Below are 15,701 nucleotides of genomic sequence, written 5' to 3' on the forward strand. Positions count from 1 at the left end.
GAAAAAAATAAGCTATCACTGAGCCCCAGATCCCGAAATATGAGAACATTATGGGTCTCAGAAAATGGCGACAAAAGCACAATTCTTTTTTGGGACAAACTTCTGAATTATTTTTCACCCCTTAGATGACTGTAAAAACTATACTTGTTTGGTGTCTACGAACTTGAACCGACCTGAGGAATCATACTGACATATCAGGTTTGCCATATAGGTAACATGGTGAATAAAAGACCTTTCAAAAAACAATCATTAAATAGCATTTTTTTTGCAATTTCACCGCACTTGGAATTTTTTTCCCATTTTCCAGTACAATATGGGGCAAAATGAATGCTGTGGTCCTGCAAGAAAAGCCCTCATATGGCTATGATGACAGAGAAATAAAAATAAAGTTATGGCTTTTGGAAGAAATGGAACACATTTATATAACTAATTGTACAAGAATTCTGGTGTCATTTGTGACACAAAGAAGTGAATATGTCAGGCCTCTCTAGGTCATGTCGTCTCCATCCACCTTCCAGAAAGTAGAAGCTGGAGTAAAAAGTCCCTAAATTTTTGCGCAAGTACGTTGTACAAATGCTTGTGATTTTTTTTTTAATAACTGTAGTTTTTCTTGAATTATGTAAAGTTCAACAGATTATATCAGTTAAAGGGAACCTGTCAGGTCCCATACGCGCTCTATCCTACAAGCAGGGGGATGTGTGGCCTAAAAACTCCTTCCTTCTCGTCCCTGTGTTGTAATATTGTGTAAAATGAATTTATAAAAAAGTTTTATAACTTACGTGTTCCGTATGTAAATGAGCAGAGGGGCTAGTCCCCAGGGCTTCGCTTCGTCCCGTCTAGTTTGCCTTCTTTATGTGGTACCACGCCCCTGTGGGCGTGATACCATGGATTTACAAGAGCGACATCAGCGCCTGGAAATCCCGCGGGTTCGCTTCTTATTCGCACAGCCTTCTTAGCTGGGTGTACGCTTATCGACCTCACAAGTGCACTGCGCATGATCTGAAGGTCCTGCATTGGGTGTTTGCTTGCCGGCTTTTAGAAGCGCTCTGCGCATGGTTGGAAGCGCAGGAGTCCACAGATCATGCGCAGTGCGCTTGTGAAGCCGACAAGTGTTCACCCGGCTAAGAAGGCTGTGCGAATGAGAAGCGCACACATGCGAGATTCCAGGAACTGACGGTGACGTCGCTCATGTAAACCCATGGTATTACGCCCACAGGGAAAGAGCGGGCAAACTAGACGGGGCTAAACATCGCCCAAGGGACTAGCCCCTCTGTTCATTTACATACGGAACACGTAACTTATAAAACTTTTTTCTTATAAATTCATTTTACACAATATTACAACACAGGGATGGGTAGAAAGGGGTTTTTAGGCCACACATTATCCGACTTGTAGGTTACAGCGCATATGGGACCTGACAGGTTCCCTTCAACATAATCCCAATGCAATCCTATACTATATAAAAAAAAAAAAAAGTATATCAATGCAATAAGAAAACACTGAAGCTTATCCATAAAACTTTAGACCGTCTAGCACAGTGTTTCCCAAACTCCAGTCCTCACGGCCACCAACAAGTCATGTTTTCAGGATTTCCTTACTATTGAACAGGTGATGAAATCATTATCAAGACATCACCTGTGCTATATTAACCCCTTAAGGACGAAGCCAGTTTTGTCCTTAATGCCCAGGCCATTTTTTGCAATTCTGACCAGTGTCACTTTATGAGGTCATAACTCTGGAACGCTTCAACGGATCCCGGTGATTCTGACATTGTTTTTTCGTGACATATTGTACTTCATGATAGTTATAAATTTAGAACGATATTTTTTGCTTTTATTTGTGAAAAAATCGGAAATTTGATGAAAATTTTGAAAATTTTGCAATTTTCAAACTTTTAATTTTTATGCCCTTAACCCAGAGAGTTATGTCACACAAAACAGTTAATAAATAACATTTCCCACATGTCTACTTTACATTAGCGCAATTTCTGAAACAAAATGTTTTGGGGTTAGGAAGTTAGAAGGGGTCAAAGTTCATCTGCAATTTCCCATTTTTTCAACAAAATTCACAAAACCATTTTTTTAGGGACCACATCACATTTGAAGTGACTTTGAGAGGCCTAAGTGACAGAAAATACCTAAAAGTGACACCATTCTCAAAACAGCACCCCTCAAAGTACTCAAAACCACATCCAAGAAGTTTATTAACCCTTCAGGTGCTTCACAGGAACTAAAGCAAAGTGGAATGAAAAAAAGCAAAAAATAAAATTTTACCTAAAATGTTGCTCTACCCCAAATTTATTCACTTTTAGAAGAAATAACACAACAAAATGAACCCCAAAACTTGTTCCCCACTTTCTTATGAGCGCGCCAATACCCCACATGTGGTCAGAAACCTTTGTTTGGACAAATGGGAGGGCTCGGAACAGAAGGAGCAATATTTGAATTTTGGAAAGCAAATTTGGCTGAAATAGATTGCGGGCACCATGTTGCATTTACATGTCCGCTAAGGTACTTAAACAGCAGAAACCCCTCACAAGTGACACCATTTTGGAAACTAGACCCCTTAAGGCTTCTATCTAGGGGTATAGTGAGCATTTTGGATCCACAAGTACTTCACAGATTTTGATAACGTTACGTTGTCACATTGAAAATTTTCATTTTTTTCTCAAAAATGTTGCTTTAGCATCAATTTTTTCACTTTTTCAAGAGGTAATTCCAAAAATTTGACCCCAACGTTTGTTACCCACTTTTTTATGAGCGCGGTGATACCTCACTTGTGGTCTGAAACCTTTGTTTGGAGAAATGGGAGGGCTTGGAACGGAAGGAGCAATATTTGAATTTTGGAAAGGAAATTTGGCTGAAAAAGATTGCAGGCACCATGTCGCATTTGGAGGACCCCTAAGGTACGTAAACAGCAAAAAAACACCACAAGTGACCCCATATTGGAAACTAGGCCCCTCAAGGAATTTATCTTGATGTTTGGTGAGTACCCTGAACCTCCAGGTGCTTTACAGAAGTTTATAACGTTGAGCCATGAAAATAAAAAAATAAAATTTTACCACAAAATTGTTACTTCAACCAGGTAGCTTTTTTTTTCACAAGGGTAACAGGAAATAAATCACCATGAAATTTATTGCGCAATTTCTCCTGAGTTTGTTGATATCTTGTATGTGGTGGAAATCAACTGTTTGGGCACACTACAGGGCTCAGAAGAGAAGGAGTGCAGTTTGACTGCAAAATTGGCTGGAATCAATAGCGGACGCCATGTTGCATTAGGAGAGCCCCTGAGGTGCCTAAGCAGTGGAGGTCCCCCACAAGTGACCCCATTCTGGAAATAAGACCCCTCAAGGCTTTAATCTAGGTGTATATTGAGCATTTTGAATCCACGAATACTTCACAGAATTTGATAAGCTTAGGTTGCCATATTGAAATTTTCATTTTTTTCACAAAAATGTTGATTTAGCGACACATTTTTCACTTTTTCAAGAGGCAACAACAAAACGTGTACCCCACAGGTTGTTATCTAATTTCTTGTGAGCGCAGGGATACCCCACATGTGGCCAAAAACCTTTGTTTGGATAAATGGGAGGGCTTGGAATGGAAGGAGCACCATTTGAATTTTGGAAAAGTTGAAGTAAATTGCGCGCACCATGTCACATTAGCAGGGCCCCTTGGGTACCTATACATCAGAAACCCCCCACAAGTGACCTCATTTTGGAAACTGGACCCCTCAAGGATTTTATTCAGGAGTATAGTAAGCATTTTGAATCCACAGGTACTTCACAAAAATGTTGCTGTAGCAACAAATTTCTCACTGTTAAGGGGGCTTTACACGCTGCGACATCGCTAATGCGGAGTCGTTAGGGTCAAGGAATTGGTGACGCACATCCGGCCGCATTAGCGATGTTGCTGCGTGTGACACCGATGAGCGATTTTGCATCGTTGCAAAAACGTGCAAAATCGCTCATCGGTGACATGGGGGTCCATTCTCGATTATCGTTACTGCAGCAGTAACGATGTAGTTCGTCGCTCCTGCGGCAGCACACATCGCTATGTGTGACGCCGCAGGAACGAGGAACCTCTCCTTACCTGCCTCCCGGCCGCTATGAGGAAGGAAGAAGGTGGGCGGGATGTTCCGGCCACTCATCTCCGCCCCTCCGCTTCTATTGGGCGGCCGCTCAGTGACGTCACTGTGACGCCACACGGACCGCCCCCTTAGAAAGGAGGCGGTTCGCCGGTCACAGCGACGTCGCCGGGCAGGTAAGTATGTGTGATGCGTCTGCGCGATGTTGTGCGGCACGGGCAGCGATTTGCCCGTGTCGCACAACAGATGGGGGGCGGGTACCCACACTAGCGATATCGGGACCGATATCGCAGCGTGTAAAGTAGCCTTTAGGCTATGTGGCCATGATCCAGCGCCACGGCGTCTAGTACACAGTGTCAGCCTCCTGCAGAAATGTGAGTGTTGTCCACGGGAGAACGCAGCTGCCCATGCCCACGATTTGGGTTCAGGCTGCTGTGGACTTTAGTTTTATTCTACCTGCAAAGAACACTCATCTCCGCAGCATAAATTGACATGCTGAGGCTCGGGAAGCTGCGCCACAGGTCGGTTTATGCTGCGGAGAAAAGAAACACAGTGGGCACGGGATTTCTAAAAATCCTGCCACTGTGCTTCTACTGCACAACGCAGCGTTATGGACGCAGGGAAAACACTCTGCGCCCAAAACGCTGCAAACCCTGATTGTGGGCACACAGCGTAAAATGCTACAGTGGATGAATGGATAGATGTCAAACATATATAACGTCCCACCCCCCTGCATATTCTAAGCTGGCGCCCTTTAGTGCCTTTCATGTGACACTAAAGGATGCCTAACCTTGTATTTAGCCCAAAAAAAAAAAAAAAAAATTAAAATAAATGACGTGGGGTCCCCCCTATTTTTGATAGCCAGCTAGGGTAAAGCAGACAGCTGTAGCCTGCAAACCACAGCTGACAGCTTCATCTTGTCTGGTGATCAATTTGGAGGGCTCCCCAAGCTGTTTTTTTTTTTTAATTATTTATAAATAAATAATTAAAAAAAACAAACAAACGTGGGGTCCCCCCAAATTAGATCACCAGCCAAGGTGAAGCTGACAGCTGGGGTCTGGTATTTTCAGGATGGGAAGAGCCATGGTTATTGGACTCTTCCCAGCCTAAAAATAGCAGGCCGCAGCCGCCCCAGAAGTGGCGCATCCATTAGATGCGCCAATTCTGGCGCTTCGCCCCAGCTCATCCCGCGCCCTGGTGCGTTGGCTAACGGGGTAATGAATGGGGTTGATACCAGGTGTGTAATGTCACCTGGCATCAAGCCCAGCAATTAGTTATGTCACGGCGTCTATCAGATACCCGACATAACTAATTGACAGTAATAAGAAAAAAAATTGACAACAAAAAAAAATTTATTTGAAAAAACACTCCCCAAAACATTCCCTGATTGACCAATTTATTGAAAAGAAAAAAAAAAATCCACTATAATCCATTTGGACGTCCCACGTCGACTCTGGACCTTCTAGAATATGGGGGGCACGTTCAGGGAACGTATCCCCCATTTTCTAGGAGGGCAGACCCTCCATTTGAGGAGAGTGGGTGCAAAAAGCTGCACCCACCCTCCCCGGGTCACAGCTGCACAGTGCTGAGCAGCAGCCAGCGTCTCTGAACACAGGAAGCTGTCATCTGCTCGGCACATGTGACCGGAGTCTGCAGAGAAGGAGGAGGGGGCCGCGGGGGATCAGCGCTCCGGTATGTATGACACCGGGGGACACCAGGGGGGGGGTAGGGGGGGACCCGGCAGGGCCTAGGGAGCAGGTTTCTGTCGTATGTGTTATGGCACATACGACAGAAACCATAGGAACACTGTAAATGCGGCCGGCGCGCTGCTGTGCTCTCCGATGCGCGCGGCCATCTTGGATTTTCGGGAGGGGGTTGGGGGTCGGGGGGGGCACTTTGGGGATACCGAGGGGACCGGAGGGAACCGGGAAAAAGATTTATCTCCCATCTGGCATGTTTGATCATGCCAGATGGGAGATAAATGATTTTTTACCGGCGCGGTCATTTACTATAACTTGATGATCGGTATACGGTGTATACCGGTCATCACGTGACTGGGGACCGGAAAAACCGGCCCGAATCATGATCTCCAGGGTCTCAGCTACCCCCGGCAGCTGAGACCCCGGAAATTTTCTGACTCTGGGGGGCGCTAGACCCTTTTTTCCGACCGCCGTTTTAAAACGGCAGAAAGGAATAAGTACCCTTTTTTAGTGCCGTTTTAAAACGTAACGCGGTCGTAATGGGGTTAAGGAAATCCTGAAAACATTGTTGACGAGAGCCATAAGATGAAATACTTGATTAACCTCTGGACATAGAGCACTGTGAGAAGTGTGTTCAATTAAATCAATTCTCTATACATAAGCCAGTCACTCTTAAGAGGAAGCCAAGATGGCCCCCGATGACATCACAGACCCTACTATCAGCATGGATCCATCAGATGACTTCCCTCCCATCACCATGGTTTCATCCACTGAAGTCAGACCTGCCCATCAACAGCAACACGGATCTCCCCATTGGCTAGCCCATGAACTGTCCCACTAAATGGGCATATCTGAACTTGTGTACGCCCCTAGCCTATAACAAGAGGAGCATGCTTCTTCTCTCTCTCTCTTTGGCTGCCATTTTTACTGTGACCAAGAAGAGATTTCATATCCGACTGTGTCTGGTGTGAATTCTTTACGCATGCACATGGTCTATAACAATTAGGCCAGGCAGTAGGCAACTAGTGATCTCTGGTTATGAGTTCACCCTAACAATATGACCTGTTGGGGGTCGTGAGGACTGGAGTTTGGAAACCACTGCGAGCAGCTTCTGACAGCTTGTGATTTTTAACACCAAAAAACTGGCAGAAAATGTTTGATAAAACGGTGTAAAGATGTGCAAAATTGACCACACTTCATCAATCACTGTGATACGTTTGCCAGTATTGATGAAACAGAAGCACAATCACAAGATACAAATATTTATAGAAAGATAAAGATGCAGGCGGCAAAAAAAAAAAAAAAAGCTGCAGCATGCGGACAGAAAAACTGAAATCTCATAGACTAATGGTCCAGTCACACATAACGATATCGTTAACGAGATCGTTAGTACGTCACAGTTTCCGGATCGTTGTTAAGTCGTTGGTGAGATGTCACACAATCATTTTCCCAACGACTTTAGTAATGATGCGGCGACCTGTATAACGATCTCGTTGGTCGCTTGTCACACAGCAGCTATGTAACGATTCCGATCTCGAATAGGGGCGTAGTGTTTGACGCTGTAAGCCATGAAGGCGTGCATATGCGTCACCTTTTCCACACCCCTCCGCTCCGATTGGTGGCCAATACTGCGTTCTGTTTAGGCGGCCGGCCTAGAAGGCAACTTTGTATCGCTTCATCCTTTGTCCCTTGTTGAGCCTTGCTTTGAGGATAGAACCTGCGACTCCACCCGGATTCATTCGTACTTTGTTCCCGGTTGCTTGCTTGCTTTTCGGATCGAAGCTGCATCTGCACCCGGATTCATCCCTCCTTCGTTCCCAAGTGTTTGCTTTGAGGATCGAAGCTGCGATTCCACCAGGATTACCTGTTCTTCACTGATAGACCTCAAAGCAAGATTCAAAAAATAACAAAGCATGAAGCGATACCCAATCAGAACGCAGTACTGTTCTCAGCGCCAATCAATCGGTGCAGAGGGGGCGCAGAAAAGGTGACGCAACTACACGCCTGCGTGTCACAATTTTAAGTTCTCATCTAGGTCGTTAACGAGATCGTTTTGACACAAACATACAGATCCATCCTGCCCAGCAGCACTCCAACGAGCCAAAAATGGCCCAGGATATTCAGCAACGACCAACAATCTCACAGCAGGGGGCGGATTGTTGGTACGTGTCAAACATAACAAGATCGCTGGTGAAGTCGTTGTTGCGTCACTGAAACTGTGACGTAGCAACGATGTCGTTAGCGATCTTGTTATGTGTGAAGGGGCCTTGTGCTGGAGAAGGAAATGCCAAACCAAAACTGCAACCAAAAAACTTGCAAAAATGCGGCAAAAAACACAGCGTGCTCACAAGACCTTATAGCTGTAAGTAGTTTGGAGAAGTTGATAGATAAGGAGTGTAAAAGCTTTTATTGTCCACACACACGTCTCCACAGTTTTGATGCCCCCACAGGTCTGAAGACCACTTTACTTATCCCCTTCAGGACTTAAGGGTATTTCTCACATAGCGAGACAGATGCGGAGTCATAGGTTTTGTGACATACCAGTGACCTCATCAGCGATCTCGCTGTGTGTGACACTAAGCAGCGACCTGGCCCCTGCTGTGAAATCGCTGATCGTTACACACTGCTCTGGCTCATTTTTTGTTCGGGCTCCCGCAGGGCAGCACGCATCGCTGTGTTTGACACCTTACCCAATGACCTTGTTCGCGACTCACATAGGCGTGAATCTTCGTTGTTTTCCGTGCCCTCTCTGTTCCGATTGGTGATCGCTACTGCGTTCGGATTGGCCGCTTCCATCCTCTGTTCTGGCTTGTAGATCGCAGTACATTTCAAAGGGCTGAATTCACTTGTCCCGGACCGCGTGTAGCAGCAGATCGGAATACAGTCCATTCTGCATCGCTTCTGCATTATCTTGCCTTCTCTAAAGGCAAGGCCGCCCAGTCACAACGCAGTTATGACCACCAATCGGAGCAGAGGGGGCGCGGAAAAGGCAATGAAGATGCACGCCTATGTTAGCACTATTCAAATCTTGATTAGTATGTGACAGGGTCCCAACGACCGCCAATATCGTTGTACAGGTCGTTATGGGTCGCCGTATCGTTGCTGCGTCATTGGGAAGATCTGACTGTTTGACAGCTCACTAGCGACCCTGTTGCGACACACCAGCGATCCTGACCAGGTCGTATCGTGGTCGGAATCTCTGGTACGTCGTTTAGTGTGACGGTACCCTTAGCCATTTTTAACTGTGGGTTGTTTTTTCTTTATCCCCTCACCTTCTTTCAAGACAAGGGATTACTTTTTGGTCAGTGGGGGAAGGGGGGCTGGCTACTGGAACCTTTAGCGATCTCAAGATTGGAGCGTTGGAACCCTCTGCAGCTCCAACAAGTCACTATTGTGTAGGACTACTGGAAAAAGCAGAGTACTGTTTAAGGCAGTCTCATATACAATGAATTGAGCAGAAGCCACTCATGCATATTTTCACTGGGTCCAGGTCTGGGCCCTTTTCTTAGGGTTCCAAAGCTCTGATCCCAGTATTGCTGGGGGGGGGAGGGTCACAGTGGTCAGACACTTAAAAGGTTATTCCCCAAAATCTAGAGGGGCTAGTTTGCAATTTTTAATGTGAGGACAATTATACGTCACTGGCCCAAGAAGACTTTCACATCCTGTATTGGTTTAAATCCAGCCACCGATTAAAAAAAAAAAAGTAGAGCTGTTGGTAACGGATCGATCATTTAGGCAGGGCTTTCATTGGGCTTTTTAGCCCTGTCCTGACATTAATCATAAATGTATGTTTCAGGTTCAGTAAAAAAAACCTAACCTGTCACAAGTGTGTCACGTCCTGATGTGATCTCGAAGGGATCTGGGATCAGATCCGCTTTAGTGCCCGCTCATCATTTACTTTGAGTTGGAGCATATTTAATTCTATCGAGTACTGAAGGGGTTAAGGTGCATTTCTATCCTGCAGTGGTCTAACAGGTAGTTGTAACCTCAGCTGCAGCCACTATCCTCTACTATAAATATCAGCTCCTCACTCCTCCCTATGTCAGCTATAACTCTCACTTATGCTGTCCACTCTGTGGAGGAAGCTGAGGTGTCACTTCAGTTGCAGCTTAGAAGTTCCTGCTGTAGATTTATTTGTTGTGTCTTTCTTCCCTGTTTGGCTTTTCTACCTCATGTTGTCTTACGCCAGTAGCAAGACTAGCGGCTCGCTAGCCTGCACTAGTCAGAGCGAACTGTAGGGCCAGTGAGGGCCTAGGCACGTGATCGGTGTAATGGGGGAAGGACCCGTCTAGGGACGTTAGGGAGTGCAGGGATCAGTCTCTCGTGAGTTTAAGGAGGTGACCTCACAACCCTGGTCCAACTGTGGTATCATGTTCCCGGTGTACCCTGTGTGTTCCGGCGCTCGCCAGGACTCCCATTATACCTGGCAAGACCGGGTAGTCACTGCATGATAACCAACTTGGTTAACTCTTATCTCTTTACTTTTTGATTTTTGTTACAGTTAAACCATAGATTATATCTGGTAGGCTTAATGTTACCCGCTGCAACATTTTTTTAAACCAAATTTGTATTTATTTTCATGCAATGGTAAAATAGGGTACAGCATGAAGAAAATAGGGGTCAACAAATCAAAATAGCAAATGCCACTCTACAGTTTATCAACCAAAGGAAATACCAACGAAAGAAGAACTGGTTAATCAATAGAGATTACCCAGTTCTTCTTTCGTTGGTATTTCCTTCACCAGTCACTTCTGAAGAATGGCCCTTTTACTTATCATTGCTATATAATGGAAAAGATTCGGTAATTTGTCCCCCCCCTGCCCTTCCTCTCCCTCCTTCCCTCCTCCCAATGCTGATAGTGAAATACCCAAACCATTGGATCCATCTCCACGTTTCTGTTCCAGATTTTCATCGCTACCCAGTGGACTTGCTTCCAAAATCTTTCAATCCTCCCGCGCTGCCATAACCCAAGATATAGGTTTGTTTTTACCGTACCACATTTTGGACAACTCCTCAATTTGTCTGGATGCCTGGCGTTCAATATGTTGAATCCATAGATAGCTCTATGTATGATCCTGAATTGGGTATCTCTTAAGTTCTCATTCACAATCTTCTTTCTCATCACCATCCAACCTTTCAAAATCTTCTCCTCCCGCTCTTGATCTCCCAACTGCCTTGCCCACCCTTCCAAAATTTTTCCTGATATGTTAGGGTCTAACACTTCTCTCATATTCCCATAAAGACTTGATATATTTGTGGCATTTATATCCCTTAATATGATTGTATCCATTTATGTTGTGTAGGTTCTTCATTATCCCTTGTTTCACCTGTTCAAACTGGAGAGTCTGGAATGGGCGCAAGTCATACTTTGCTCTCAACTCCTCACACGTCATCCATCTCCGTTCTGTATCATGCATCAGGTTTTTTAGAGTTCTAATCCCTTTCTCCCTCCATTCTTTAAAAAGATCATTTTCCCTTCCCTGGTGAAAGTCTGGACAAGCCCATATATTAAGGAATTTAGAGATGTTCCAGGCTAACCCGAACTTTTTCTTACCCGCCTTCCAAGTCATCACTGTGTCCCTACAAATCAGTGAGTGTTTAATATTGGGCGGCAAATTTGGTATGGACGTATGTAAAATTGAACTCAGGACCCAAGGCTTACAAAATTCGTCTTCTATAGACCAGTCAGAGTAGCTACTTGTTCGTCTAATCCAATCCATCATGCAGATATCACACCAATGCCACCAATTTTCCACAAACAGTACTCTGCTGCCTCCAGTCAGGGCAACACACAAGTGATTGACGAGGCGACAACTGCTTTCAGTACCAGGCTGATTATTGGACTCCTTCACAATGACCATAAATTATATACACACACAATTTCAACACATGAAATTTTACATATATACAGTACAGACCAAAAGTTTGGACACACCTTCTCATCTCTAGAACAACTGTTAAGAGGAGTCTTTGCGCAGCAGGCCTTCATGGTAAAATAGCTGCTAGAAAATAACTGCTAAGAACAGGCAACAAGCAGAAGAGACTTGTGTGGGCTAAAGAACACAAGGAATGGACATTAGACCAGTGGAAATATGTGCTTTGGTCTGATGAGTCCATGTTTGAGATCTTTGGATCCAACCACCGTGTCTTTGTAGAAAAGGTGAACGGATGGACTCTACATGGCTGGTTCCCACCATGAAGCATGGAGGAGAAGGTGTGATGGTGTGGGGGGGCTTTGCTGGTGAAACTGTTGGGGATTTATTCAAAATTGAAGGCATACAGAACCAGCATGCCTACCACAGCATCTTGCAGCGGCATGCTATTCAATCCGGTTTGCGTTTAGTTGGACCATTATTTATTTTTCAACAGGACAATGACCCCAAACACACCTCCAGGCTGTGTAAGGGCTATTTGACTAACAAGCAGAGTGATGGGGTGCTACGCCAGATGACCTGGTCTCCACAGTCACCAGACCTGAACCCAATCGAGATGGTTTGGGGTGAGCTGGACCGCAGAGTGAAGGCAAAAGGGCCAACAAGTGCTAAGCATCTCTGGGAACTCCTTCAAGACTGTTGGAAATCCATTTCCGGTGACTACCTCTTGAAGCTCATCAAGAGAATGCCAAGAGTGTGCAAAGCAGTCATCAAAGCAAAAGGTGGCTGTGAGGTAAATCCTGGGATATGAAGAGGAATTATGACTAGAAGTCATAATTGCTCTCATCACTCCCTGGCAGTGCCCCCCTCCCTTCTTGTGCTCAAATGTCCAGCATCTGTGAAGGTGTCACATCCCACTTACACCTCCAACAGCCATCTCCTCTGATATGGAGATGAGATGATGTGAGGACAATGGACCCAGGATGACTCCCTGCCGTCACCCTGTAACAAGAGTTGTATCTCATTAGCAAGGCTTGGAAGTAGCCAGACAGAACGACTCCAGTAAAAAATGGTTCATATCTCGCAAGCCATATTTCCGATAAATATGGCAACCATAAAAATGGTGTCTCCGCATGCAGACGATGCTAGCACACCCTTTTTATGGGAGCAGGACATTGGGAAATGCCCCAGGCGTGATATCAGCCAATGGGGAACTGGCAGACAGGTCATGAGTCCCCTCGTTCTGTAGCTAAATTCATAACTGTCACAATGAGAGCGTTGACGTCCGTCTACGACGCTCCCAGGCAAAGTTATGGCCAAAATCCCCTTTTCTGGATAATTCTGATCCATGCAGGGGGAGTGGCAGTGCTTCCCCGTGAGGTCACTAAGGTAGGAGGGGACCTGGATTTGCCCAGGTTGATAACCCTACTTCGGCCATTTTCCAGGGTTCTTCTCGCTGGGGGCACGTGTAGGAAACATCTGTGGGAGTTCCTAGAAACCTGGTCTACAGCGCCCCCCTGTGGCCAGACGCACAAGGTAACTGATTGAATTACATACCTGTTTGTAAACCATGCTTTATTTGTAACTGTACTCTGACATAACTGTATATTCTGTAGATTCCCTATTGTATATATTGTAGTTTCTAGTGTGCTTTAGGCGATTAAATTATATAATTAATCTTGGGCTGTTCTGTTATCTCGATCTTGAATCCCACGTCTGTGTGTTCGGCTAATAGTTACCGTGAAGCGGTTGGTGGCAGCGAGTTGTGCCAAGGATTATTGTGGGGAGGCCAGTGAGATTCGGGAAGATATTATATATTCCGCCCGCGGAGGTCGGGGGAATATATACCCTCCTCTCACCGGGGACCCTTCAATAATCGGCATAAGTAGTATAGCGGCCTCCTTGCTTATTGTCGGGCAATTCCATAATTGGCCTGACTATAAGAGGGGCGCTAGAGAGCGCGTCACGTGCTCTGTCTGTCGGTCGGGAGGTATAAAGGAGGGGTGACCCCCCCTTGCTACCCCCCGATTGTGACGTACTGGTAGCCAGCGCGGGGGATTTCTGAGTGACCCCCCGGTGGTTTGTGACATATTGGTGGCAAGCGGTGGGATCGAGATAATAGTGTGTGTGAGTGTGAGACCCATACTCCCAGACACTAAAGACTGCCTGCAGCAGCTGTGGCTGCTGGGGTCTTCAGACTAGCTCAACACTAGAGTGTCAGAGTGCAGATACTGTAAGGTGTGTGGAGGCATCAGGTGTCAGTTCTGTGTCAGTGACCAAAAGTCTGCAAGAATGGCTGAGAGCACCAGGAGCAAAGCCAAAGGAATGGCCGATGCTCAGGCCAGAGACGATGAGGAGGTTGTCCACGAGTCCTCCAGGAGCTCGACGCCAGAAAACAGCTCTGCAGAGGACATTGCACAACCGGGCACTGCTGGACAAGATGAGGAGCAGCTCGCCCAAGGGTCCTCAACGAGCCAGACGCCAGCCCTCCGCTCTGCAATGGACAGTGAAGCACCAGGCTCCGCAGCGGGCCGCAGATCACCACGTGCCATTCCACCGAGCCTGGGAGGCTCGGATAGCCTTCTTCAAATGGCTATGGCCCTACGCCAGGCTGGAGACCGGGAGGGCTACAAGGAACTCATGGCCGAGCGTGAGCGGCAAGCAGCGCGTGAAGAGCGCCAGGCAGAGCGTAACTACCAGCTGCAGCTAGCTCAGCTCCGGCCCTCATCAGCCACCCGTGACCTTCCAGACACCAAACTTCCAAAGGTCCGTGTTGAGGACTTCCCAGTGCTGGAGAAGGATGGAGACTTGGACTCTTTCTTGACTGCTTTTGAACGGACTTGCTTGCAGCATCATCTGAACAAGGACCAGTGGGCCAAATACCTGACCCCCCGTTTAAGGGGTAAGGCCCTGGATATCCTTGGGGACTTGCCTGCTGAGGCGGATCAGGGCTACGACACCATCAAGCGGGCCCTGATCCAACAGTACAACCTCACCCCGGAGTCCTACCGCAAGAAGTTCCGGACGCTGCAGAAGGGACCAAAGGACTCCTGGGCTGACCACCGGCGGGCACTTGCCCGAGCTGCCGACCACTGGACCCAAGGCCTGCAGCTTTCCACCGGACCGGAGATCCTGGACTTGTTCATCACGGAGCAACTCTTGTGGAACTGCCCTGAGGATCTCCGCCAGTTCATCCGAGACCAGAAGCCAAAGGGATCCACGGCTACAGCTGCCCTTGCCGATGACTACACCAACAACCGGGCCCCTGAGGCCAGGAGAGCGGCCACCAGCAGCACCTGGAGAGGGGGTAAGATGAATTCTGCGACTGCCCCACCTGCCCCTAGACTGCAGGGGGTGTCCCCCTCAACTCCCCTCTCCAGGCCCGTGGCGGAACCAAGACGGTGCCACCAGTGCAACCTACCTGGACACTTCAAGGCCATGTGCCCTCAGCGTCCCAAGGCCCCGGCTCCGTCCCCGTCCCAAGGGCCGCCCAAGGTGTATTGTGTGGGTGGGGGTGGTGGTAGGTCCCTGGACAGCTTCCAACCTGTCACCGTCGGCCAGTCTGTGACCATAGGACTGCGAGACAGCGCCTCGGAGGTGACTCTGGTGCGGCCTGAGATGGTGTCCCCCCAAGACTTGATCCCTGGAAAAACCCTCGCTGTCTCCGGGATTGGAGGCATTGACCCGGCGCTGCCTGTTGCTGACATTTATGTGGACTGGGGCGCAGGGCGAGGGGTGAGAGAGGTGGGGGTAACTGATCGGATCCCTGCAAACGTGCTACTTGGGACAGATTTGGGGCAAATAACCTCCCAGTTTGGCCCCGCCCCAAAGGCTGAACCTTCAGCCAGTGCTGACGTGCCTCCGGACAATGTTAATGTGTTATCTATGAATGATGTAAGGGAGGAGGGAGTGAACTCTGATATTTCTGCTTGCACAGACACCATAGACACACACGCAGCTGCAGCTGTGACAGGGGAGGGGGTCAGAGAAAGGTGTGACAATGCCTCTACAAGTAACCAGCCTGTGAGCTGGGATCTGCTGC

This window comes from Anomaloglossus baeobatrachus, chromosome 1 (genome assembly GCF_048569485.1).
Source record: "Anomaloglossus baeobatrachus isolate aAnoBae1 chromosome 1, aAnoBae1.hap1, whole genome shotgun sequence".
In the NCBI taxonomy this organism is placed as follows: Eukaryota; Metazoa; Chordata; class Amphibia; order Anura; family Aromobatidae; genus Anomaloglossus; species Anomaloglossus baeobatrachus.